General features: G+C 42.2%; 1 long non-coding RNA gene across 3 annotated transcripts; it reads right to left on the reverse strand.

Annotated features, from left to right (window-relative positions):
* Positions 1 to 12,266: 12,266 nt before the first annotated feature.
* Positions 12,267 to 21,516, reverse strand: LOC113579201 (uncharacterized). Of its 3 annotated transcripts, none has more exons than XR_003410844.2 (4): positions 21,495 to 21,516; positions 14,036 to 14,114; positions 13,586 to 13,705; positions 12,267 to 12,406 (listed from the first exon to the last, which is right to left on the reverse strand). It is a non-coding gene; the product is annotated as an uncharacterized LOC113579201 (long non-coding RNA). The 3 variants fall into 3 exon arrangements; XR_014122963.1 differs by lacking the exon at positions 21,495 to 21,516 and adding an exon at positions 15,317 to 15,334; XR_014122962.1 differs by lacking the exon at positions 21,495 to 21,516 and having other exon boundaries at positions 14,036 to 15,300.
* Between the last annotated feature and the right edge of the window lie 3,658 nt (positions 21,517 to 25,174).

Below are 25,174 nucleotides of genomic sequence, written 5' to 3' on the forward strand. Positions count from 1 at the left end.
GTCTGTCACTGCCACACAGTCAATGCTGCCAATTTGAAATGGCAAACATTGGATGCATCTCTCTCCAGAAGGTTTTCAGGGAGACTGCATCTGGTCACTCCTCCGTGTTGCTAAGCATTTCACTTACTGGTTGTGTTGACTTCCTGTTACCTTATTTGATTTTAGTGGCAGGATTTGACAGCATGGAGATTAAACCTTGTTGCACTGTCGGTTGAGATTTTTTACTGAAAATCCTTTTCAAACCTTATATTTAGATTTAATCTGCTTCTGAAAAACTAACCGTTTGCAGTTAGTGTGTCAAAAACACACACTGTGGACTGTGGCTGTTGTGCACAGTACTTTGCTGTTTCGTCCTATTTCCCTGAGCGTCTAAGGACGCTGACTTACAGCCGCGACATTCGCAGTATAAAGAGATGACTAATGCAAACCATCATTATTCCAGAGCAGGAAGGAGCAGAGAGCTTTGTGCTGTCTCTGAAACACTCTGGCTGATAGCAGATCTCTGTCACAGTGAACAAAACCATTCTGCCAGATATTACCACATCACTGCTGCATCCATCATGGCCATGAACCACAGGTCTATTTTAGCTTCTTTTCCATGTGCGTGTGTGTGTGCGAGTGAGTTTCTTTTTTCTTATGATAAAAATCTAAACTCAGTGAGAGGGTACAGCTTAATGCTGGGATTTAAATAAAGTAACACCACAGGCTGTTGTGGAAAGACCAGGCCATTTGTGGAGAAGTCTCTCAATCCTGGCGATCGAAGACATCAAACAGGATGCCGTGCAAGAGCTCTCACTTCTTCTCGTGAGTTCCATCCATCCGTCAAGCTTTCTGGGTCTGCGTGTGCACACATGCGACTGCATCAAATTTCCTAAATAGATGTTTGTTTTTGAACTCTGGGACAGTGGCAGCTATTCCCAGCTGCCCCCCCCCCCCCACTCCATCCGCTCGGAAAATGGTCACCTGTGACCTCCGTAATATTTTTAACCTTCACCTTTAATGTCTCCCATGCTACTCATTTCAAATGACTACTCTAGCAAATTGATGTAATTTTCTCCATTACATAATCAATGTTTACAGTAAATACGTAAAATTAGTTTAAAAGCTGTGGGTCGGGAGCATGATGTGTGCAAATGTAATTTGGGATCATTTATGATGCAATGGTACCAGTGCAGATTCACTGGAGTCTCCAACATTGGCACTGGGAACAAAAAAAAAGCTTAATGACTCTGTAAAACAGAGCAGTGACACCAGAAGAAAATAAAGTACTGAACAGATATTCCAAAACAAGCGAAAGACTTATGGTAAAAACACATGCAATGTAAAAAAGATCACATGATGGTCTCCTAAGTGTTTCCAAACAGTCCGTGATCTCTTTCATAGAAATGACTGTTGATGCAGAAGCAAGAAGGTAAATATGACTTAATATACAGCTCCCTCTTCTCACTCTTGGACTAATTTAGGACTAAATATCTGGAAAAGTATTTAGATGTTTTAGGAACTACAACTGTGAGGACAAAATGGCAAGTCTATCTGATAGCAAATGTGTATTAGTACATTAGTAGTTATCTAACCATACCTCCCTCCCAGAGACTGACAGACACAGGAGAGAATTTTATAAGTGAACAAATAATAATAATAATAATGCTAGTGTTACATAACCAACAGTCGTCTGTGTAAAGGCTGCAACACGTCTGGGGTTACTCGCTGTCTTTCTGCTGTGTGTTTCTCACTGATGAACTCACAGTGCCATAGCATTGATCTTTAACCTTTCACCCCGCCTCCTCACGGTGTGAAGAGGCCCACAGTGTTCGCTTATGCGTTCTGCTGCTGGGGGAACTCCAGCCCTCACTGACCTGGCTCTCTGCTCCGTTGTGAGCAGGAGTGAGAGGGGGCAGTTCTGGGCGGACCTCCAGTTCACTGCATCCGGAGACGAGGAGATGCCACTGCCATATAAATGCTGGGAGCAGTGAGGTTTTCCCTTTGGCCGTGAGATCAATGTCTTCTACAGTAAAAAGGAAGAAAAAAGATAGGACATAAGGAGACGTAAAGAAGGAATTTCGCTGATATGGATGAGTCTTGTCTAGGAATTTTGTTTAGGAATTTCTTGCATAATAACAATAATTTATAAATCTATGTCACACTAGTCAGCATCCTTGGAGAAAGTCTCCACATTAAACTTTCATGAGGATGTCTTCAAAGACAGGCAGGCAGGGACAATGCAAGCTCAAAGTTTTAGCAGGTGAACTTCACCTCATGAAAGAGGAAATGTAAACAAGCACACGCAGAGTAATGTACTGAACTGTGTTGATCAATGAACTGCACATCAAAGGATTCCAGGCAGGATTGCAGAAAAAGTGCGAAACTTTGAAAGTGTGAGAAAACGTGAGTGCTAGACAGCCTTGCATGTGCGGTAAACTGTCTAGCATGTGGCACTTTACAGCCTTACTTAAACGGAAATCATTCCTTTAAAATAATCATTTCAGAGAGTCATGTTGAAATCAGGAGAAATAAAGATGTAATATTGCTAATATGGATGACTGAAAGTTTGTTTAAGAACTTCAGACAGTGACTGTCTCCCAGTTTCATTGGTAGGTGGACGGGGAAGATGTGTGAAGGAATGTTTTGGTGGCCATGTCCAAAGGTTTGTTCTCAGACCTTTTTCAGTCAGGGTGAAGTCATCGTCTTATGACTCTCCTGTATGTAATTTATCACGCACGTCCTCGCCCTGTTGGCTAAATAATTAGCTGAAAGTGTTTGACTGACAGAGCAGAGGAGGCTGTGGTTCCACAAACATGAGCCGTTTTCCACACTGTTTTCCAGATGGGTTCATTTTTAGGACAGATCAGAGGAAACAACCACTGAGCAGGAGACACTGGATTCCTTGTGGATCAGAGAGCAGCATTTTCCAAGCTGATAGTGCACATTAGTGGTGGTGGAATTAGAATTTTGGTGGCAGTATTATGATGGTTGATGTGTGAAAATATGTTTTCACACTATTTAGATACTTGGAAATTGTTACGATAGGAAGCAGCACTGCATCAATACATCTTTACTGTTGTTTTAATTTGTAGTAGCCCTATTAATATGTAAAATACTAACATTCTGTGCAGACAAACAAGGTGGACCATGGCTTTTTGAGCACAAGAGGGCATGCATTGTGTCTGAGCACGATCCACCTCCATACCATAACTGTGGAGGGCACCTGTGTAATGAAGCCCTGATGCTTCATCTCAAAGTCCGTGGTGTGTGGGCACCTTAACGGACGTTGAGTGTGTACATGACAGGAGTATAATCGCACTTTCATTTGGCTGAGTCTGTTTGTCCACATTAAAGAGAACTTATGTCAGGGGTTTCTCATGACACAAGGTGTCCCCGAGGTGGGTTGAAAGCAGGTCTAGGTGGTTTTCATTAAGGACTTGCAAATGTTAAACAATATATTTCAAAAACAGATTTAAAGTGGACAGGTGGACAGTTCATTCATTCCATTTTTACACTGCATCAGAGGGAACAGATGTACAAAATTACTCAAGTAATAATAGAAATGTTATGGTAAAGAATGCTCTGGTAAAAAAAAAGGTCTTTTTTTTTACTCAAGTAAAACTATAAAAGTATATATGTTTAGATGTACTTGAAGTTAAAACATAAAAGTTTAAACACCTTTAAAAAGTGTTTGTAAATACATTTCTTTTTGGGGGGTGGGGGGTGGGGGGTGTTAATTAGATGTACTGAACAGAGGGCCAATAGTTTATATCTGCATGTACCATCTGCAAAATCATACAAATGACAGATTTACAATTATTATTATTATTATTATTATTTATTATATTATTATATTATTATAATATTATTATTTGTTATTACAAATGTGCTGATATATTTCAAGGGATCATATGTCCCTCATTCTGGTTTCACATCCAGTTGTATTACACTTGGCTATTAATTTGGCACATGGTTGGGTGGCTGAATATAAGTTGGCTTAATTTGTATTATATATTTATGTTTTAGAATAATAAATAAAAATGTGACGAGGAAGAAGTTGAGACAGGACACAGTTGCTGTGGCTGTGTTTATTCAGGTTAATCCACTAATCGCTGCCAATAAAGCCATGGGTAGTTGTAGCCAGAACTTACTTAAATGAAATGGTATAACAAATACTAAGAGTCTGAACAACAGGAGCATAAAACAGGTCGTCAAACCGAGACTAATGACTAAGACAATGACCGAAAATCTAAAGAAGGAAAATGAAGTGTATCAATACACGTAATAATCTGAGAAAATAGGACACAGGCGAACACAAATGACCAGGTGGTGACTAACCCAAAACAAGAATAAGAACAGAACCGCATGGCGATGGTGACATTGAAACCGCAACACCAAGCATGACAAAAAACATCTGAGTAACGAGCCTGATTTTAATATGTAATGAGTAGAAAGTACTGATTTGTTGTTCTAAAATCTAGTGAACAGAAATAAAAAAGTGACAGAAATACTCAAGAACACTTATTTTTCGAATAAATATGACTTAAATGCAATAACGTAGTGCATGTAGTTTGTTACTTTCCACCTCTGTACTGCATATATTGAGAGACAGACGCGCGTGCGCACAGGCACGGCAATGCTGACACCCCACTGAGCGCTGGCGCCACCAGCCTCCTGTCAGTTTGCCGAGTTGAAAGTGGAGCTGTTCTGATGCAGTTTATCACGAACCCAAAGACCACGCTGAGAGATCAAAAGCAGAATCTCTGTAATGGCCTCGGCTACGGCTCCTAATCCCTGCGCCCGGGAGTGCTGTTGGACTCAGTAATGAGGTTCCATTAGCCACCTCATCCTGCAGAGAACCACCGTGCCCTCCACGGTGCGCAGGAGAGCAGCTCCCCCAAGTCGCCGATGTTATCTCAGCTTACAATGAGCCCTGCTACTCCCTCTTATCAGAGATCCTTGCTCGCTCCTGTCAGCTGCGGCTATTTCAAGAATAAACAGCACAAAGTATGTTGAGGTGAGACGGATAATTTGCCTAATTGCCACATGTCACATTTCCTGTGTCATCAAGCACTAGCACAAGCGGTTCCCCAACGAAGGGATTTCGAAACTCACTTCAGTGGCACGTCGAGTCACTGCCGCGCTGCATATTGAAACTATTCCGTCGTCACGGATGGCATAATAGCATACCTCATTTGCAGCTCATTAATGCCGCTTCCACGCAGAGCGGCGAGAATCGCCGGCGCTCTTGCCAAGCCTCCTGTAACGATAATTAAAAATTCACACAAGGCCTCCAGCGACTTGCGGCTCCGTTTCGGCATCGCTGTGAAAAGAATGTGCCCGGTGGCCCGTCGCCAGCAAACCGGTGCAGAAATGATGGCCTAGACCAGGCTACTGGGGGAAGTGATTCTATGGAGGTCTGATCCATTCTGACCCTCATGCAAATATAGTAGAGGTGGGTAGATCTCTCTCAGCACCAGTGGGTGGAACTGACTCGAAAGACGCTCCGTTCAGGGAAAAAAAGGAATGTAAGCTAACTGAGCGCAAAGAAGCCTGCCAGCCTAATTTGTTGCAATGTGTTCAAGGCCTGAGTAAACATTGGCTTTCTGTTCGCCGCATTCGTCGAGACACAAGCTGATAACACTGGACGGGCTCTCGGCTGTCTGCTTTTCTGTCTTTCTTGTGGCGTTTAAGAACTGTCAAGTGTTCTTTGAGTGAAGGAGGTTGATGTGCCTGGTCAGAATGCAGCCATGCTGGTTTATAATGAGGCAGTTATTTCAACAATAGCTTCTCGCACACTCTCCTTCCTAGCTCCAGCATCACAAACCCCTGTACCATGCCTTGCCATAATCAGGACTCGTCATTGCACAGTGCATGTCTTAAATCCATGTCACTCGCTTGTGTCACGCGTAAAGAAACAAAAGGATGACAGAAGATTAAAGGATATTAAAAGAAGTGTCATATGGGGTGTGTAACAGAGAGCTACGCAATACAAGCCCAAGCCATTAGTGCTGAGAAACTGTGGGTGCACAGAGTATTTCAAAACTGACTTGGGAGGTGAAATAACCGAGTCATGTACTGCACAGAAAGGCCATGGAGTGTTAGTGCCCCTGAGCTTTAAAATGTTATGCAGAATGCTTCACACAGGAATCTCAACCAGTGCACTGTGCTGTTTGCCATTCTGTTCTGCATGTTGATGCTGTTGTTGTTGTTGTTGTTGTTTTTTTTAGAAGCCACCAACATGCTGCAGCTCCAAGACTGCCGTGCATGGATGTGTCGGAATGTTGTGTGCGCTGCCGAATTTTTGTACCGTTACTTGGGGTCAGGGAGGGTGGAGTTGTGCACGCTGGAGAAGCCATTGTGATGCTTATGCTTGTCAGGACCTGGAAAATCTGATATCGGGTCTCACTGAGGGGGAAGTACTTGTGACAGTGAAGGATTCATATTGTGTGTGTGTGTGTGTGTGTGGGAGGGGGTGAGGAGAGAGAGAGTTAGGCATATTCATATTGTTTCTTTTATTAGCATTCTGGAGCTACATGTAGGTGGACCCATTACTGAATTTCAGAGCACTTAGGTGAAGTAGTGGTCTCACTGAGATGTTCAGAATAGTCCTTAATAAATGTACAGAGTGACTTTATCTCACGGATGGATTAAAAAGCTGAATAATTGCATCTATCATGAGCTGGTGCAGAGAGATTGTAATGTTTTATATACAGCACAGGTGATAAAAGCACTGCTCTAGCAAAGTAATATACTCAGATTGAGCTATGTATCCTGTGGCTGATTGTCTGTGTGTATATCAAGTGGCCGGAATGAAATATTCTCTGAAGTTATCAGCGTGTAATATTCTCTATAACAACCTGTTTTCATTACCACCATACAGAGACTGGAACAAGGCATTTAAATGGCAGGTAATCAGACGATTTCTTTGTTTATTCAGATTACCTTAAACATGTCACCCACAGGTATGGAGAAGACATTGCTAATCAGAGCCAGCACAAGTGCACTGCTGGTAATCAGACTTCTCTCTCGCTCGTGTGCTGGTAGCTTCTCATCTTCCCATTCTAACGAGGCAGAGCCTGACATCCAACTGGCACTGCACACTGGGAAAGGAGACGAGCTCATGGAAAAGTCTCGAAAAGCAGAGCATCGCCGCAGACACACGGCAGCCCGCGTTCATCCGCCGCTGCGCCGTGCGCTTTCCGTTTCAGTGTGTACATGCGGATTTAACCCGTCACAGTTGTGCTTCGTTGTTGGACGTGGACGTCGCTAGGGCTGCTGTACTCACGCTTGCTGCGTCCCGCACGTGTGACGGAGCCTGATCTGCAGCTAAATTCTGCTCACACGTAGAAGCGGTTCAGAGGTCAGCGGATGCGGCAGGGTCACAGAGTTCATCCTTCTGTTCCATGTACCAACCACCACATCCCTTTGAGCTGATTTCATTTAAAAGCAGACTTTTTTAAAGACATCTTTTAGGCTGAAGAGATTATGAAATCAATGGCCTACAGATTGATTTCCCACATGTATCCAGTTAGTTGGTTATTTTTAATCAATGTGTTGTCTCTACAAAGATCTGATTCTGGTTGCTAAACATTGCTGTAGTTTCTCGGGGCTTCACAGACTCTTATAGTGGCAGGAAAATGGAGAATGAAGTGACACACTGAGATGTGATCCAGTGAGAGTGACAACACTCAAGAGACACCAAGCAACATAGCTGCTGACATGCTTAGCAGACAGACCAGGAGCCTCAGAGTTCAGCATGAACACATGCGCACACACACACGCACGCACGCACGGCAGGAGTGAGAACAGAACTACTGCCTCCTCCTTATTGCCTTTATTGTGTTTGCTCCATTGACAGCTGACAGGCCCTGAAGATTTCAAAGACAATCCTCTGAAAAAGGTTTGTGTTAAGCTAACACATTGAACACAGCAGCAAAGCTCAAAGCCATCTCTGAAACACCCAGAGAATCTCCTGTTAAATTGTCCAGTTTTTCTTCTACGACAAAAATCCTCTTACCGACACAGGCGTTGCTTCTGATCAGTCAAGGATAACTAGATCCAGGTGCGCGTGAGATAAATGTAAAATAATTCGGCTTGGTTCTGCACAGTAAAAGAGAGTTTTGAATATCCTCATCAAAATTTTCACCCAGAGGGTTCCGAATCATATAACCTGTACCCGATATTTCTCATAGGAGCTTTTGGTGGCCTTTAGAATCCTAATTCTAATTAAGAGCCTGCACTCATCACCAAAGAGACACTAATTGTCACATTCTGTCTGACCAGAGCTGCTGGTTTATCCTTGGCTGACCCGGCTCGATTCACCAGAGCCTTTAAAACGGTCCTGTGACTGACTGGCCCACAAAAGGTGAAGATTTCCTAAATTCTCACCTTGTCACTCCAGAGACATGATGGGTCTGGGCATTGGCGCACATGACCTTTCCACAGCCTCTGTGTGACCTCGCCGCAAACCCCTTTTCCTGCTCCTAATGATGGGCGTCTCTGTGGCCAGCCATGCACGGCTGACGTAGGTCTGCCAAATCTTTTTAAGATACTTTGCAGTTAGGATCTCTGAATCTGTGCCCAAAATGCTGAAGGTGCCGGTGTGTTCAGAATCCTCAGTGAGCCACGGCTTCAGCTCCACAGTCTGATCTGAGAGCGTGATAATGGTTTCTGCTCTGGGTAGATTTACGATTGCCAAAAGGAGTCTGGGACAGACTTTCAATTAGTGGCTTCAAAATAAAGATATGTTAATTTAACTAATACCAGTGTTGTTCTGTAATAAAATGCACAATTTTATTGCAATTTTATACATTTTTATTTATTGTGGTTATGACTTTTTTTTTTCTTTTATTGTATTGTTTTCTAATTTCTAGATTTTCTGCATGTGAAACAGATGCTGACCACACTTGTTCGCTTTTAGCTTCTCCTGGTTTATCTGTTTGCCTCTCCCAAATTAACTATTTTCCTTGAAGAAATAGCTCCAAATACATACGTACAGCTAACAGCATTGCAAAACCAGAGATCTGTCCCGAGACAGAGAGCAGTGAAGCTCCTATTGAAGCTCCTAACCATATTTTACTGCAGAGATATCTGGATTGTTTTGTGTTCTCTACATTTACAGTACTGTTGTGTCAGTTGTAGGATGGATTATTCTAGGCATTCTCTAGATGGGCATCGGTGGTTTCTCTATGGATAACAAATCTCTGTCTGTGAGCAAACCTTCAGGTGAATGTTGAAGTGAACGGTGGCCATTCTAGACTGACCTTCAGCTGGACACTGAATGGTGGAGTAGTGCAGACTGCAAAATTAAACATGCACATCATATAGATCCTGCCATTTTGGAAGGAAAGCCATTTACAACACAGGTGTGAATATCTGTGTTGATTTATGAATGAAAGGTTTTAGCTAGCAGACATTTGTAGATTTAGCTTGCTTGAATATGCATTTGAAATAAAAAAAAGTATTAAATCTGATTGAGCACTGAACAACATTGTTTCTTTTTGGACTGATAAACAATCCATTTTCTAAGATAGTTGTGAACAGCAAATTATACAGGAAAGGTTCATCTTCCGTGAAGAAACAGAAATAAACATTCGCTCTAAGGCAACATGACGAGATTTCATATGAAGTCCAGCTCAACTTTGCCAAACACTGCACTGAATAAATCAATATGAGCAGTTCAATTTTTGCATCTCTCTGAGACCTCTCAGGGTCTGACTGCTGAGCCTTCATCATGTAGCTTATTGTCAATCATTTCAAATGTCAGATGTGAGCACAGAGCAATGAAAAATGTTGTTTAAGAATAATATTCTTGTTTGTGTTTCCCAGAACACTTTCACGAATATGTGTGGTAGGGGAAAAAATAGGAAACAGTTATTAAATGAAACTGCTGATTTTCTGCCTTGATTCGCAGGTACGTTGACTGAGACAGTGTTTTGCCTGGCTTTCGTTTACCTTGAATGGTAGTAGGCTTTAATATATAGACAATAAATCCATTTAATGCACTGCATGTTTGCTGGCATCAACACTGTGGAGCTATCAATGGCATTGAAAGCTTCAAAACGGGTGTGTGTGTGTGCTTCTCTAAATACAGTACAAAACATAACAATTACAACCAAACCCTTTTATTCTCAGAAAAATACAGTGCTTGTGGGTGGGTTTATTGTCTCAGTTTAAAGCACAGGGAAATACCTCAAAACCAACAGTACCAGTGTGTTTGGAAAATATGGACTATATGCTGAACAAAGTGAACATCACCAAGCTAGTAACTAGTCATGGTAGGGGGATTAAACAAGACTGAATGTAAGTGAATACCATAGGAGGATTTTCCAATGATGTCAATTTCCAGTGATGATTCTTCACTAATATATGTGGGAAAAAGTAGAAAACAGTACTAAAACAGCCCCCCCCGCATGTCTCAGTCACTCTATGACACATAAACTGGTTCATTTTAGGATTACAAAACTATTTGCTTCATCATCTCATGTCAGCTGCACTTTATAGAAAAAAAAGTTAAAATAATTAATAATCACTTTCATAAATATTGTTTGCTATCTTTTGATGATAAAAGAAAATGGGTTGCTCCTTTAATATATTGAAAAGGTCAACAATCAAACTACATTTCATTGCTTTACATTTAAGCTTTTGAGAACAACATATGAAACATTAGGCTGAACTTCACAAGCACACCTGTTAAACACACTTCCTTAGCCATTGCGTCTGCATACACAAAACTCCAACTGGTTTTATTATCTAGGAAAACATTCAATGTGCTATATTACTGGTAACCCAACTCATTCTGTTTTTCTAGTATGGTGACAGTATAGTAACTGCGTCACAAGGCTAGCCAACTTTGTACAAGGCTGTATGAGAAACCGTCAGGAGCTGTGTGCTGTAGTGGACGTACACTTGAAACAAACTTCTCTTTTTTGCACCCAAATAAAAGAATAAAAATGACTAGCTGAACATCGGGTGATGCTGTATGACTAAAGTGAACTGTTTTGTGTGCTTGTTAAATCTAGGCAGGTTACAGCAGTACCTCAGCATTCCTCTCTGTTCAGCTTTGCTTTCTCCATTTGAAAATTTGTAATAAAACTTTAGCAGAGAGAAGGTCATTATTTAGAGACACTGCACTCACCAGGTCTGGATTACATTTGGTGTAATCCACAGGAAGCGTTGTGTTTCCCGTGCCAGTAGCAAAGACCCTGCCTGACCCAAAGTGCACATCACCAAGCTTGTTAGTGGGTTAAGTATTGAGGAAACCACACCATATGTCTCCCCATGTGTCTGAGCCCAGGTGATGACAGACTGGGTCAGGGCAGGCCTCTGTCCTGCAAAGGGACGTACCTGACATGACTACATTTTCAGGTGACGTCCTCGATGGATTTCATTGGTTAATTACAGCCTCTTGCCAAAGTCAGACAGAGCCGCATAGGGCATAAGCCAGTGGGTAGCACAGTGCATCACCCAGACAACTTTGGGCATTCAGCATGGGTTGAAGTACCGATGCTAATATTACTCATGCTCAGTGCCCTGACTTATCCTGAGCACAAATGGATCCTGGCCACCCTTTCTCTTTCAGTGCCGTGCAGCTGAACATTGCTGGAAGAAAGAACCTGGTTTATTTTTAAGAGGGATGCACTGTGAGGCAGAGACCCAAGAAAAAAACAGAAGACCGGAAAAGACTGCTGTGGGGAAAAAGCCAGTGACAGAATTCAACAGGGCGAGATGGGAAACCTTCTCCACAGGCAGTGTTGTGCATCTGGTCCGGATGATACCATAAGCAGCTTGTGTGGAGCGGCGTGGTTTACATACTTCACTGTAGCTCAGTGGGGCTGAGAGAGCAAAGTGAGAATCCTCCACCATTTAATCAGCTTTTGTCATTAAGACCCACTAGAGAACACATTGTGAAACAGTTCACAAACGCCTGGGTATTCAGAACATTTCTAGCCACTCACCTACAGTAAAAACAAAACAGGTTTTCTAGCCATCTCTATTAGACATAGGCTTCCAACTTGGCAGCACACTGGTATGCATGGCATCAGAGACTTATATATTGATAACACCTTCACCAGTTTTGAACCAGCATCCAGGAAATTTGGACTGACTACACTACATTTTTCCCATTGTTTATAAATCAGGGACTTCATACTTGGAAGTCTGCTAATTTTCCAAAATTCCCTCCATTATCTTGTCTGGATTCTTTGTTAAAGGACCATAAGTTTGTGACGGCGGCGGGTAGATGGAAGCGAGAGGCGGGTCAGCGGAAAGGTAATCTTTATTCTCCATCGGAAATCCATGATGGGAACACAGAATCTCAAATACAAAGGGAGGGGGGGCTAGTCCTCCTCTAGATAAAAACTTATGCATGGTTTGTCTTGATGTAATAGGACCGCTAATGTGCAGCTCCGTCTCCTCGGATCTGAGGGTAGAAATAGAACAGGGAGTGAATGGGAAATAGGTGAAAGCAATTAGTAATCAGGGGATTGTGAACGGGGCAGGTGCAATGAGTAGTCCCTAGCAGGGGTGGGTGTGTCTCCCCTGCTAACGGGCTGACCAACCGCGACAAAGTTAAACAAATGTAGAGTCCCAACTATTCATTCTCAGACTATGGATAGATATAATCCCTAAATATCAAATATACAAGAACAACAGAAAAATGCTGTAGGGGATCCGATGGCAGCTTTCCAAAGTTCATTCCTCTTCCATAAGCTCAAGACATGCCATGATAAAGTTTTAAAAAGCTACACTTCTCAAAAGCTAAACTTGCAAGAATATTCCCAAGCCTATGTGACAGGTGTAAACAGACCCCAACAACCAACACCCACATGTTGTGGTCTTATCCACATCTGGTTCCCTTCTGGACATCCTTATTTGATGGCTATAATATTATGCCTAATCTGACAAATTTTAGTATATTCTCAGTTCTAGAAGATTCCAGTCTACCTGCTCACTTACAAAAGGTCATTGCTTTTTCCTTTCTATTAGCTAGACTCTTAATTGTATTTAAATGGAAAGACTTCTCCCCCATCGCACAATCAACAGATGAAAGATGTGATGCAAAACATAAAACTGGAGAAAACTAGAAGCATCCTCAATGGCTCCATTAAGGTATTTAACAAAAATCTGGGACCCATTAATAAACCATGTGAATAGTTTACCTCTCCTGGAGTTATGAACTCATGTCTACTGGTGAGGTATCTTATCTATGCTTAAATACATGCATGGTTTTGTTGACACATTTTTGTTGTGGATGTTTTGTTCGGTTTTCAGTTGTTGGTTTTGTCTGTTATCTCTTTTTGGTATTCCATGTTCTTCCATGCGGATTTGTATCCTGAGATAATATCTAAGTTACTGTCCTGTCGGATGATGGAAAATATCTGTGAATAAAGTGTTGTAACAGCCCCCTCTCGGCACGTGGCCTTTGTGATTGTATTGTCTTGTCTGTGTGTGTGTGTGTGTGTGTGTGTGTGTGTGTGTGCCATGCAATGCTTATTGCTGGACTGCTACCTGTTTCACCTTTCGTTTATTGTTGCTCTTCATGTTTTGCTTTCGGTTTTGTGTTGGTGTTAATAAACATCCATCAGTGAAGGAGACTCACTTCGGTGTCCCGCTTCCTCATCACGTGACCAATGTTTACAAGACCAACGAGAGAAATGTGCTGAGAAACATTTGGTCTTGCCCACTGTCCCACTCACTCAGCATAGACCGTTTCTGGAATCTGGGCAGATCGAAGATTTTTAGTAGAAAACTGTAGACAATTCAACCCCTTTTACCCCCTCAGTCTGTGTAACCTTCATATGTAACATTATCTGAAGTAAAATGGTTAGTGTGATATAACTATATATAGAAATAAATATAGAAATAATCAAAGAATCATTTATCAAATTGCAAGTTTTACGTATCACATTAGTAGTGCATTCAGAATGTTTTCACACCCTTTTAAACTTTTCCACATCTTGGAATGTTTCAGACTTGAAGACACTTTTTTTTTTCTCATACGTCTGCACACAATTTATTAAAAAGGCTAAAATATTTCATTAATTCATACCCTTTGTTATGAGGTGTCTCCTTCTATCAGTGGTCCTTGAGATTCTTCTGAAGGTTCATCGGTGTGCACCTGTGCCTAACTGAATTCATTTAACACAAACACATACACCTGTCTATATAATGTCCCACAGTTGATGGTGTATGTCAGAGTGAATAACCAAACCATAAGGTCAAGAGGACTGTCCATAAGAATGAAGGATTGTGCCAAGGAAGAGATCTGGGTCAGGAAGCAGATCTGAGAAAATACATTAAAAGCACCAAGAGCACAGTAGCTTCCACCATCACACCAACTGTCCTCCTACATCTGCCCAGCCAAACTTGGTAATCAGGGCTGAAGAGCCTTGGACAGTCAGGTAACCAAGGACCCAGTAGTCATTATGAATGAGTTCCTTTGTGGAGATGAGAGAACCTTACAGAAGGACAACCATCAGTGCAGGACTCTACTATTGCTTTATGGTAGACTGGCCAGCCAGAAGTAATTGCTCACTAGAAGGCAAATTAGAGTTTGCTTGGAGTTTTCCAAAAGGCCCATGGATGACCCTCAGACCATGAGAAGCAAAGGTCTTCTGGTATGATGAAAGGAAAATTTTGCCACAGTGACATGTATGGAGAAAACCAAGCACTGAGCATTACCACATCAATCTCTTTCCACCAGGCACACATGGTGGTGCCAGCGTCAAACTGGGGACATTGTTCTGTGATTAGTTAGGCCAGAGAGAAAGATGGATGAAAAAATATAGAGACATTCTGAGTAAAAACATTTTCCAGAGTGCCTAACTTCTAAGGCCGGGGCAAAGATTTACATTCCACCAAGACAAAGGCCTGAAGCATACTGACAAGACAGCACAGGAATGGGCTTAGAAAACTTCATGAAAGTCCTGGAGTGGCAAGAATCTGTACCTGAACCCAACAGAGCATCTCTGGAGAGACCTGGCTTTGCACCTACACTCCCTGTCCAACCTGGCTGAGCTTCAGTGACTCTGACAAGAGAGAATGGGAGAAGCTTCCAACCGAAGGGTCATTCTCAAGTCCTGAGTCATTGCTGTCAAAAATGTTTTTAAAAAGGACTAAATGAAGGGTCCAATACTTATGTAAATAGAATATTAAATTATTTTAAAAATACATTTAAAATACAAAAATGTTTTCCTTTAACCTGCATGTCACTTCCAAAGAATCACTGATTCATATCAGAAAACTATAACCGTGCTTTATTTCGGAACCAATACACTGATCATGTTTGATTTGAAATATTAAAAAAGAAAAATCTGTCAGTGTAGCTCACCCCTTATCTCTGAACGACTTCTGGAGAGTATACTGAGTGCAAAGGAAATGCCAGTGTCAACACTTCAAAGCGACATCCTCCGTCACTAGCTGACAGAGAGTTGCTAAGCCCATGTGGAGTAGACAGTTTGTCACGTGTTGGGAGGGAAGTGCGGTTATGCTTTGCAGTGTCGTGCATGCTGAGATGTGGTGCAGGGGTTCTCTGAAGCCTGTGAAGAACCCAGTCCTTTATATGTCTGCCAGACCACACGGTTGGCTGTGCCCATGTACACAGCTCCTGGTTTATGGATCATCCTGTCATATTCTGCTACGCATTAAACTCAATATCTGTCAGATTTCACAGATAATGGGTCGAGTTATGAATAATTCATATGATAAGATGTTTTATAAATTTGAATTTCAGGAAATATGTTTTTATGCAGTTCAGATCAATACAAAATTGTGCAGTGGCAGATTTACTTGTAATTGTGTTGTTTACTGCCCAGTGGAAAGAATTACTACGCATTGAATAAGGAATACTGCTTAATTTTAACCTGTCAGCAATGAAAATATATTGTGTGACATACTATATAAAGATATCACCTTACTGGCACAAGCTTCACACAGAATACTTTCTCTTTTGTCATACTGACAGCTAGTCTGGTCTTTTCATGTCACACCAAGGTCGACAGTGGTGCGGCGTTAGTTGGTTTCACAGCTTATAACTCCAACTTTGCACTTTAATTGGCTTGTATAGGCACAGCTGAATATTGTACAGGAAATAAGAAATAAAACACCCTTTATCACATTAAAGGAGTTGCAGCATCTGAATTGTGATTTTACACATGATGAGGATGTGCGAGAACTTCTGGGTCTGGGTCTGGGTTCACTACTATATCCACACATGTTATCGAACTAAGCATTCACTCCATGATTGTGTAAGTCAATGCAGTCAGACAGCATTGCTTAAAAAACCAAATAGTCCTAAACAAAGCACATGAATAACAGAGCTCTCTAGATAACAGTGAAGAGCTGCCAAGTGAGATGAATGTGACGGACTCCTTCAGACTGATATGCACCTGGCCAGCATTGATTTCGAAAGGAGGAAAATGTAGCAAGCAGCACCTTTTGCCAGCTATGTTTGTGCTTTTTCTGCTCCACACTTTGTGAGGGAGATCAAATTAACCAGGCAAGGATGCTTGCCGGGGACCGGTGCCCATGGGCAAGGTGTTCACCGACAAAATCTGTCTTATGTCAAATCTGAACGCAAACACCTGTCCAGAACCAGAGTCCAAATGCATTTTAATTAGGCACAAGACAAAGTGACAAGGCAGCCCCGACTCACACCTCAGACAAATGTGGCTGGTGATTATTCAATCCTTCCAGCAGTCTAATTAAAAGGTAATTAACCAGCCAATTAAACCTAGACAAATGTGAAAAGAAACCTACGAGAAGAAAAACATGCTGCCATGATGGCCTACCATAATCAGGTAATGATGTCACTGCAACCTTACTTGCGTAACACTGTTTATTTAGGACTGTGTTTAATCTATCATTTACAGAAATCTTCTGTATTTAAGATCGATTTTTAATTTTTTTTCATCAAAACCACATTGGCACAGCAAGCAGGCAGAATTCCGTAGCGTGACGTGTCACTTTCTGCACTGGTGGAATTATTTGTGTTAGTCACAGAGTGCTGCAGAACAACACAGATCCAGTAAATAATGGAGGCGGCCTGCTGGTTTATGAAACAGGACACCTGAGGTTCTGCTGAACAGAGTCAGTACTGGAAGCAAAGGGGCAAATTTAAGGTTAAAAAAAAAAACTGGATATAAATATCAGTTCCATCAATTCCAGCACAGAAACCTTTTGGTTGTTACGCATGCTATTTACTTGGGAGAATCCAAAACTGTCGCTAAGTTCTGCTATCGATTCCTGCTTATTAAAATCAATTGAAACACAAGCACAATTAAACACGAGCACAATTAAACATTTAGTCAACTCTGACAGGAACGCTTCATCTGTTGCTAAGCAAGACATTAGCGACTGTGACTGTTTTTTCCCTATAAATGTTGTTCCTGTTCAGTGCAAAGATCCTGCATGACATCAGCATGATTCTGAAGCGGATATGTCCATGTTTGGAGCGCTATATCCATGGAATGTAGCCCTTAGCAGCAGACCAATCAATAGGATCGATCTGCCCCTTGGAACACAGCATTGAGCCTCGCAACTGACGTGGCTGTGTGGCTCTTCCGGTCTATATGGCAGGTTTTACAGTGGTTCAGCCTGAGCAAACACATGCTCCCTGTATGTAGGGAGCCCGTGCCGGCTTACTAATGGACGCTCATCAATAAGACATAAATGAACACGGCTGCTTGCTGTCGTTGTACGATTTTAATCTCTGATGTGAAAGAGCCGATCTGTAAATGTCTAAGGGTTGGAGAGAGTGGGAGGAAGATAGACAGAAATGCTTAAACAAGTATGACTCCCCCCCCCCCCCCCCCCCCAACACACACACGATTTGCCAAGCAGCACTTCAGCCGTGAGGACGTTGTGTAGGTGAATTAAGTCCAGTGAGTAGACACCCACACTGGGGCCTGGGAGTTGTCACCTCTAAGCCAGGCTGAAATATTCAGATAATAATCCCCAAAAAGTGGGTGTGCTTCCCCACATGGGGCCACCCTCCCTCTGGCGATTTGAGGACAGACAGCACTGCTTGTTCTGGCAGCGAGCAGGCTTAGTAAATCCTCAGCTTACCGAGCGCTGAACACCAGTCAGCTGGTCGCTTCGGAAATCAGAGCTGTCTCGGGCTAGCTATGAAGATTACAGGGCCTAAGATACTCTCCCTAACTCCGTGCTGCTCTAAGCAATCTTAATTGGCTTCCGGAGAGTTTGCGTTCACACTGGCCTCTGAGTACAATCGAAGGAACCGAGCAAACTGCGGTAATGCACCATCTATAGGACAATGTAGCAGTACATTAGAGATGAATCACCCGCTAATGGGTGTGAATAATATAAAAAATAATAATGCCAAAAATAGGCGTTTTCTGCTGACCGCTCAAAACACCTTTAGGTGTGATTAACTCGACGCAGCAACAAGTGTATTCACAGCTGGCTGTGCACAGCCTGTGCACTCTCTGAAATGCTGCAAACAGAACATGCTGTTTAATTGCCCCGACCCTAATATCCTTACCATGCGCGACTCAATCATCAACTGTTCAGATCATTGAATGGATTCTGTGTGTGCGTGTGTGTGAGAAAGAGAGAGATAGAGTGAGAAAGAGGAAAAAGAGAAGGGAGAGAATTATCTTGTTCTTTTGCAACCAGCACGGCGGATGTTGTGCGAAAGGTGGGCAGATGAGGGTCATTTCGGAGGTCAGAGAGTTGGAAGAGGTGTTGCATTACACTCGAAAACAAGTTGGCACTTCACTAACTAAGCGCAGGCCCTTATGAATATTGTAAGGTGGGAAGCCTCTCAAAGGCAAAAGGAAATGTGCAAGAGCATAGAAGGCTGATTACAATCACATACACAAACTGCTTTCGTGAGAAAATAACCCCCCCCATCTATACACTGTCAAAGTCCAGTGCCAACTGATCCATGACCGCGGTGTGCACAGCTCGAATGCTCTATCTTTGAATATTCATACTCAGAGTGATATTTAAGGATCAGGTATAGTACCTGTGTTCAGGAGGGCAAACAAAAGGCTTTTATAAGCCCTGGAGAAACATGTCCTCCGGATCTGACGCCTCCACTGTGGTTGGTTTAAGCTCAAAGCTCCCGGACAGCACAGGAAATGAGCAGCAACTGCAGAAGAGCATGTTTGCCCAGAGTCCTCCTCCACATCCTCCTCTCTCTCTCTCTCTCTCTCTCTCTCTCTCTCTCAGTCCATCGTAGTAGCAAAGTGAGGATCAGACAGGGACATTAATGGATGTGACTTTTTAATGGAATATTCCAGTGTTAAAACTCCAAAAAATATTTCATTAATATTCAGTGTAAATACTTCAAACCACTCTGATCTTTCTGAGCTCTTTCTGACATTTCTGAGGAGATGAGATGAAGATTTAGGATTCCTTCTCTGTGCTCTTATCCAAGGAGTCATTTGTGTGCTTGGATTGGGACACAGTCTCCTGACATGGGGTCCCCCCCCCAACTCTTCTTTTAAATGTTATCTGGCTGGTATAAGAATAAACCACATTTTAAATATAAAGAGCAATATTATTTCCTAAGCAGAAGGACACTACACAGATTGAACCTTCACACTCTGCTGGAGGCACTTGTTTTGCTCCTGTCTTCACAGGAGGTCTAAACATGGTCTGTATTACCTGTCCGTTCTTTATAACGGATGGGAGATTCTCCCAGATCTGGTCACCGTAGAATTGGAGCTCAGCTGGTCTGTTTCTGGAAGACCAGCTCCGTCTGCACGTTGTAAGATCTCATAGTTAAATGATACCCCTTGGACCATTCCGGTGGCTGCCTGGCCTGGTTCAGGTACCCACAACTCTCCTGCCCTGCGTCTTGTTCCATAAACTTTCTTTTGTTTTGCTTTTATCCTCATGTCTTTCCTTTTGTAGGTCTGGTCTGAATGTTTAAGGAGGGACTGGAGCTATTGACCTTTGACCTTAACCTTCCCCTCATCACCAGTTCTGTTTTTGAGACTCCGTGAGCTAATGGGGTTGTTCTGTAGGCTAAAAGCATGTTCTGCTCCTCCTGGTTTTTTGGTCAGTATCTGTTGGACTGCTCTGACAGCTTTCTGTCTCCCCATTGCCTCTGGTCAGTGCTGGGTGGTTGGGGCCACTTATCATTCAGTGTGCATTCTGGAGATTCCCATCTCTGGCCGTTGACTACGTAGGTTCTGGTACGGCTGTGACAGCAGCTCCTGTATCTCATTTAAAGTAAATCGGTTCTCTTTTTTTTTTTTTTTTTTTTTTTTTTGGGGTTGTTTTTTTTAAAGCCATTTCGGAATAAATCGGGCATTATATCCGTCTGAAATTGGGTACTATGTACTATGCACTTATTTATGATGGCAGTATATACTGTTCTCATGATGTACTTAGCACTAGTTCCAAATGAGCATTGAACGTTTTGGACACTGTACCTTAAAGCAGAACTCCCCATGACCTTTGAACTTCATGACGAAAACATTTGATTTGAGCTTTTAAAGTTCACACAGACCTCTCCTTCTACCACGGCTCCACTGAACGTATACTGACATATGGCATCCTGGTTTGGTTTATAACCAAGAAGGTCCCACACAGAGTCATCAGGTCTGCTCAACAAGTGATTGGAACACAGCTACAAACACTAGAGGACATTTACAACACCCTGTGCCTCCGCAGAATTAAAACCATTGCTAAAAACTCACCACACCATGTCTACCACCTCTTAACCTCGCTGCCCTCTGGAAGGCGATATAGGTCATTAAAAACACTTACATCACGATTTCTGAACAGTTTTTACATTAGCGCCAGTGGGGTACATTAAGCAAACAATAAGTGCAGTGTGATCATTATTCTGTTCATCCAGAAATGTGCAGATAGACATTGTTTTTCTGTTCTTTGTCATATGTTATTGATTTTGCTATTAACTGTCTTCTTTTGTTCATTTATTTATGGCCTCCTTTTTAGGTGTTAACCATCTCCTTCTTATGTAGGTATGTAAGTATGTATGTATGTGTGTATGTGTGTGTGTGTGTGTTTTTTAGTAACTGGTATTCACATCATTTAATTGCTCAGTGTACAATGACAGTATCGGAAAAATCAAAATCTATTTATATAGCGCTTTTTATAACAGTCACAAAGCAGCTTTACAAATGTCCAAGTCCAAGCCCCCATTGAGCAAGCCAAGGGTGACAGTGACAAGGAAAAACTCCCTAGAGCACGAGGAAGAAACCTTGAGAGGAACCGAGACTCAAGAGGGGGGCCCGTCCTCCTCTGGCCGAATAAAAGGCATTTGATTTGCATTTGATTTGAAAATGTCTTGCAGCATTTTGACAACACTGACAACCTAGAGCAATTAGTTATCTAACTAGGTAGCTAACAGCTATTCAAACACTGCTCATGCCAACGAAATAATCAGAAATTAATATTTTAGCACATTTTTCTCTTTGGTTTTGGCACATTTGATTGTAAAAAATACTTTACAAAATAAATGAAGGATAATTGGCACATGAATCGCTTCTGCTGTTAATTATTATACTTACATGTGAAAACCACATCAGCAATGTTCCACTGGATAGTGTCCAGTGTTGGCACATTTTCACCGGGAATACTACATAGACTGGGATCTTTTCAGTTACTAACTGTGAACACTAAGGTTTCAGACCACTAACCATCTCGGAGGTACTGTTTCGGCATAGCCTCTGACTGATACGACCTTAAAGACGGCGATGGAGTGCGATCGGTTTCCGGGTCACGGCTGGAGGAGGTAGGTCACGGGAATCGAGGAGGAAGCTATTATATGCCTTGCCAGGAAGGACATGTGTGTCGCTGCATTCAGATTTGGACATAACGAGTTGCCTTAGAAGACAGGGGCACGTTTATGCTGCCTATACAAGCAGCTTCCTCTGGACACCTCACCCTTTCTTGCTAGTCCTGAAGCCAGTCCTGTAGCCATTGAGTCCAGCTGCTTGTCTCATCAGCTAAAGCTTCTTGTGGTTGCTAGTGAAAAGATCTGCTCCATCTGCTCCATCTCTCTCCTCTCTCTGCTGAGGACTCTCATTCTCGCTAATGTTGGCCAATCCTGCCTATCTTTCCCCAACTATTACAACTAATGCTGGTTATCTGCTCATGGTGACATGTCACCAATCTTCTGACACCATGTTGTGTTGTGAACATCGAAGTTTCAACAGGCTACGGCGACAGGGACAGCATTCTTCTGTAGTGAATTCCATTCGTTCCACTCTCATTATGCTTCATGTCATCCTGACCCAATCCCTAGTGTCGCCTAGTGGCCCGACATGGTTCCACTCCAAGAGATGGGCAGAGCGAGCAGCAAGGGAGATAGCACTGATGTTGTGGAGCTCAGACTCCCGACCTTTAATGACTGAGGCTTCTAGGGAAAAACACCCCACTCACCGCGTCGAGATGGCGGTCTTAAGAAGAAACAATCTGTGGCCAGATGTCTGAAACACTCCGTCGCTGTGTTTGCATTATACTCCCTTACAAAATGCAGACCTACATGAGCTGCTGCAGTTGGCAGGGCCGAAGGAGCAGAATCTCACCGCGCCGCCTATATGGCTGTAAGATGGTTGGGTCGGGTTTCTGAACAGAACTACAGCAATGATGGAGGTCTGTGCACCGTACCGCCAAAAGCTCCCTGGCAGGTGTCCAGCCCCGAAATGAACGTAGAGTGAAACAAGAGCCGTGCATTAGCTCACACGGTTAAACAACACTGAGTTCCACAATGCTACACAGAAAGCTTGCTGGATTAGAAAGAAAGGTTTGTGAGGCGGAGTTTAATTGCTGGGGCTTTAATAATCTTTTGAAACCTCAAAGGTCTGTGGCAGACGAAAGTATGTTATTATTTCCTCTAATTGTTTTCCTGCTCCACCAAGATCTCTTTACACATTAATCTGTAAATCACTGCTTTTTTGTCCTAACAAGCACTTTAGAAACTAAGGAAATACAAATCTAATCCTTAAAGAAAAGCATTAAAATGTTTCTATTTTTAATTCCAGTAAATCCACCTTCTCTATTCCATAAAAACAACAATAATAGAAAAAAGATGGCCAGTTTATATGTATGACCACTCACATTTAAAATATACCAAGTATTATGTCCTAAACCCCCAAAACTTTGCTTCTTGGAATTGGTCACACGCACAAAAACACTGCCGATACCACAATGGCTCTCTTTATAAATTAAATATAGATAGTCATAAACACATCGAGGTAATTTCAGGTGGCTGCTTTAGGTGTGCATTGGGAGTATTGGAATAACATATGGGTCACCTCCATAACTGCCTATTGAGATTTAATGTAGAAAAATTAAAATATCACATTAAACCACAAAATGATACAATGCTACAGCCTCCTTGGCTTCAGAGGTCATCTGTGTGAACAAGCAGAACAGGTCTGTGTAAAATTAGCCACATTAATCTTATGTAGAGGCTGCGGCCTGGAATAGCGGCACAGATATGATGGCACCCTAAAAGTACTGAAACAAGCGCACCATTTTTCTTAATCCTACAAATTATTCCTTGTGAGATCTCTCTGGATTCTGTTTCCCTTCAAGACCTTTTATGCTTAGCTATATATAAAAAAAAAAACCAAACAGATCAGCATGTCCAGTGCAAAGCAGAAAAAGCGCGTTTGGGGCTCCGGGAGAGAAAACTCCTGCCCGTCCCTGGGAAGCCCAGGCGGTCACGTGCAGCCTTTTAAAGGTGAATTATTTAAATGGTTCAGGCTCACTGGAGGAGTCTAACCATCACTGCCCTAGACCCTGGGCACCTGGGGAGAAACCGACCACAACAAGAAATGCTATTATGAAAAGTCAAAGATTGAAATGAATTAAAAAAAAAAAATCAGATTTCTCTTCACCCTTCATTATATAAGGTGCAATATTTTATGGTAAATGAAAAGTTGGTCAAACTGATTAATATCTGAAGTGCTCAATTAAATCTTTTTATCTTAGTGTTCTTTTGAGTCCAGCTGGATGTATATTGAATAAACATTGTAAATGTCATATCAGAAGGCTTTTTTGTTTGTTGCTGTTGTTGTTTTGTTTGTTTTTTGTTTTTGCTATTAAGCAATACATTGATTAAGCTAATGATGTTGATGCCTTAGAAGTGCACTGTACTGTAACAGTGTGTAACCCTTTTGTATGTGAGAATAATTACTCTGAGGCCAGTTCAACTCTGCTTTTGTTTCTCTGACCTTTTTTGCAGATTGACATTCAATCTTAATGCTGATGCTGGAAACCTTTTTCAAGCTATCCAAATAAAGGGTACGCCTTCACCCGTCAGTCACTGTGAATGAAACGCAAAGGCAAAGTGGTTTCATGCAACAATACATCCCAGGATCCCAGCCGCCACTGCCTCCAACAGCACACGAGTCCTGAGACGGCAGGAAACGCAGTTAGGTTAAATACAAGAAAACAAACACACCAACTAATAAAATAGCAAATAAAGAAAACATTCGGTTCATATTTTGGCTTTAAGATTGTTAGAACATATGGTTTCAAAACAAAAGGCTGGCAGAGTTTAAACTCCTGACACTCTGTCCACCACATGCAGTAGACAGCAAATGACGACTAAATCGGATCAGTTATCTGTACGTCCAATTTCCAATTTCTCTGGAAATTGCGCAGCCAAATGGGTCAAGCAAACAAAAGTGATGCTGAATGGTTTTCCTGACCACAATAATTCTCACACGATCATTTTCCTGTTCGGGGGTTATAAGCAACTGTTGTATTATTAGAGGGGTCATGTGTTCAGATAAATAGGGCTAATAATAAGCTCGGAGACTGCTTGTCCTCTGATTAAGAAAGAATACTGTGAACTTTGAAGTGCTTAATGAAACTAACCTTTGATAGAGGCATGGATGAGGCTTATCTAAAGAGCCTCCTAACAAGCCTGCTTTTCCAGAGGGTTCGGAGCGAAAATACCTCTTTTTTAGGAGGGGAGGTTGGAGTCAGAAAGCGTGATAAGCCTCTGTCCTGATGCTGTGAAGGGGAAACACCATTTGCTTCATTTACATCAGAAATGCTAACCAGAGAAGGTGGGGGGGGGGGGGATATCAAAGGTAAATGCAGCTCAATTGAAGTTTTTTTGTTCATACCCAGGGGTATAAAACAGTGCTCACGTGGAACTGGATACCAGCCTGGTAAACACTGGAGTGCTGAGATGAGCAGCACATCATTCAGTGGTGTAGAGGGTGAGAAT

Source organism: Electrophorus electricus, chromosome 3 (assembly GCF_041902795.1).
Source record: "Electrophorus electricus isolate QZ-2024a chromosome 3, ASM4190279v1, whole genome shotgun sequence".
Classification (NCBI taxonomy): domain Eukaryota; kingdom Metazoa; phylum Chordata; class Actinopteri; order Gymnotiformes; family Gymnotidae; genus Electrophorus; species Electrophorus electricus.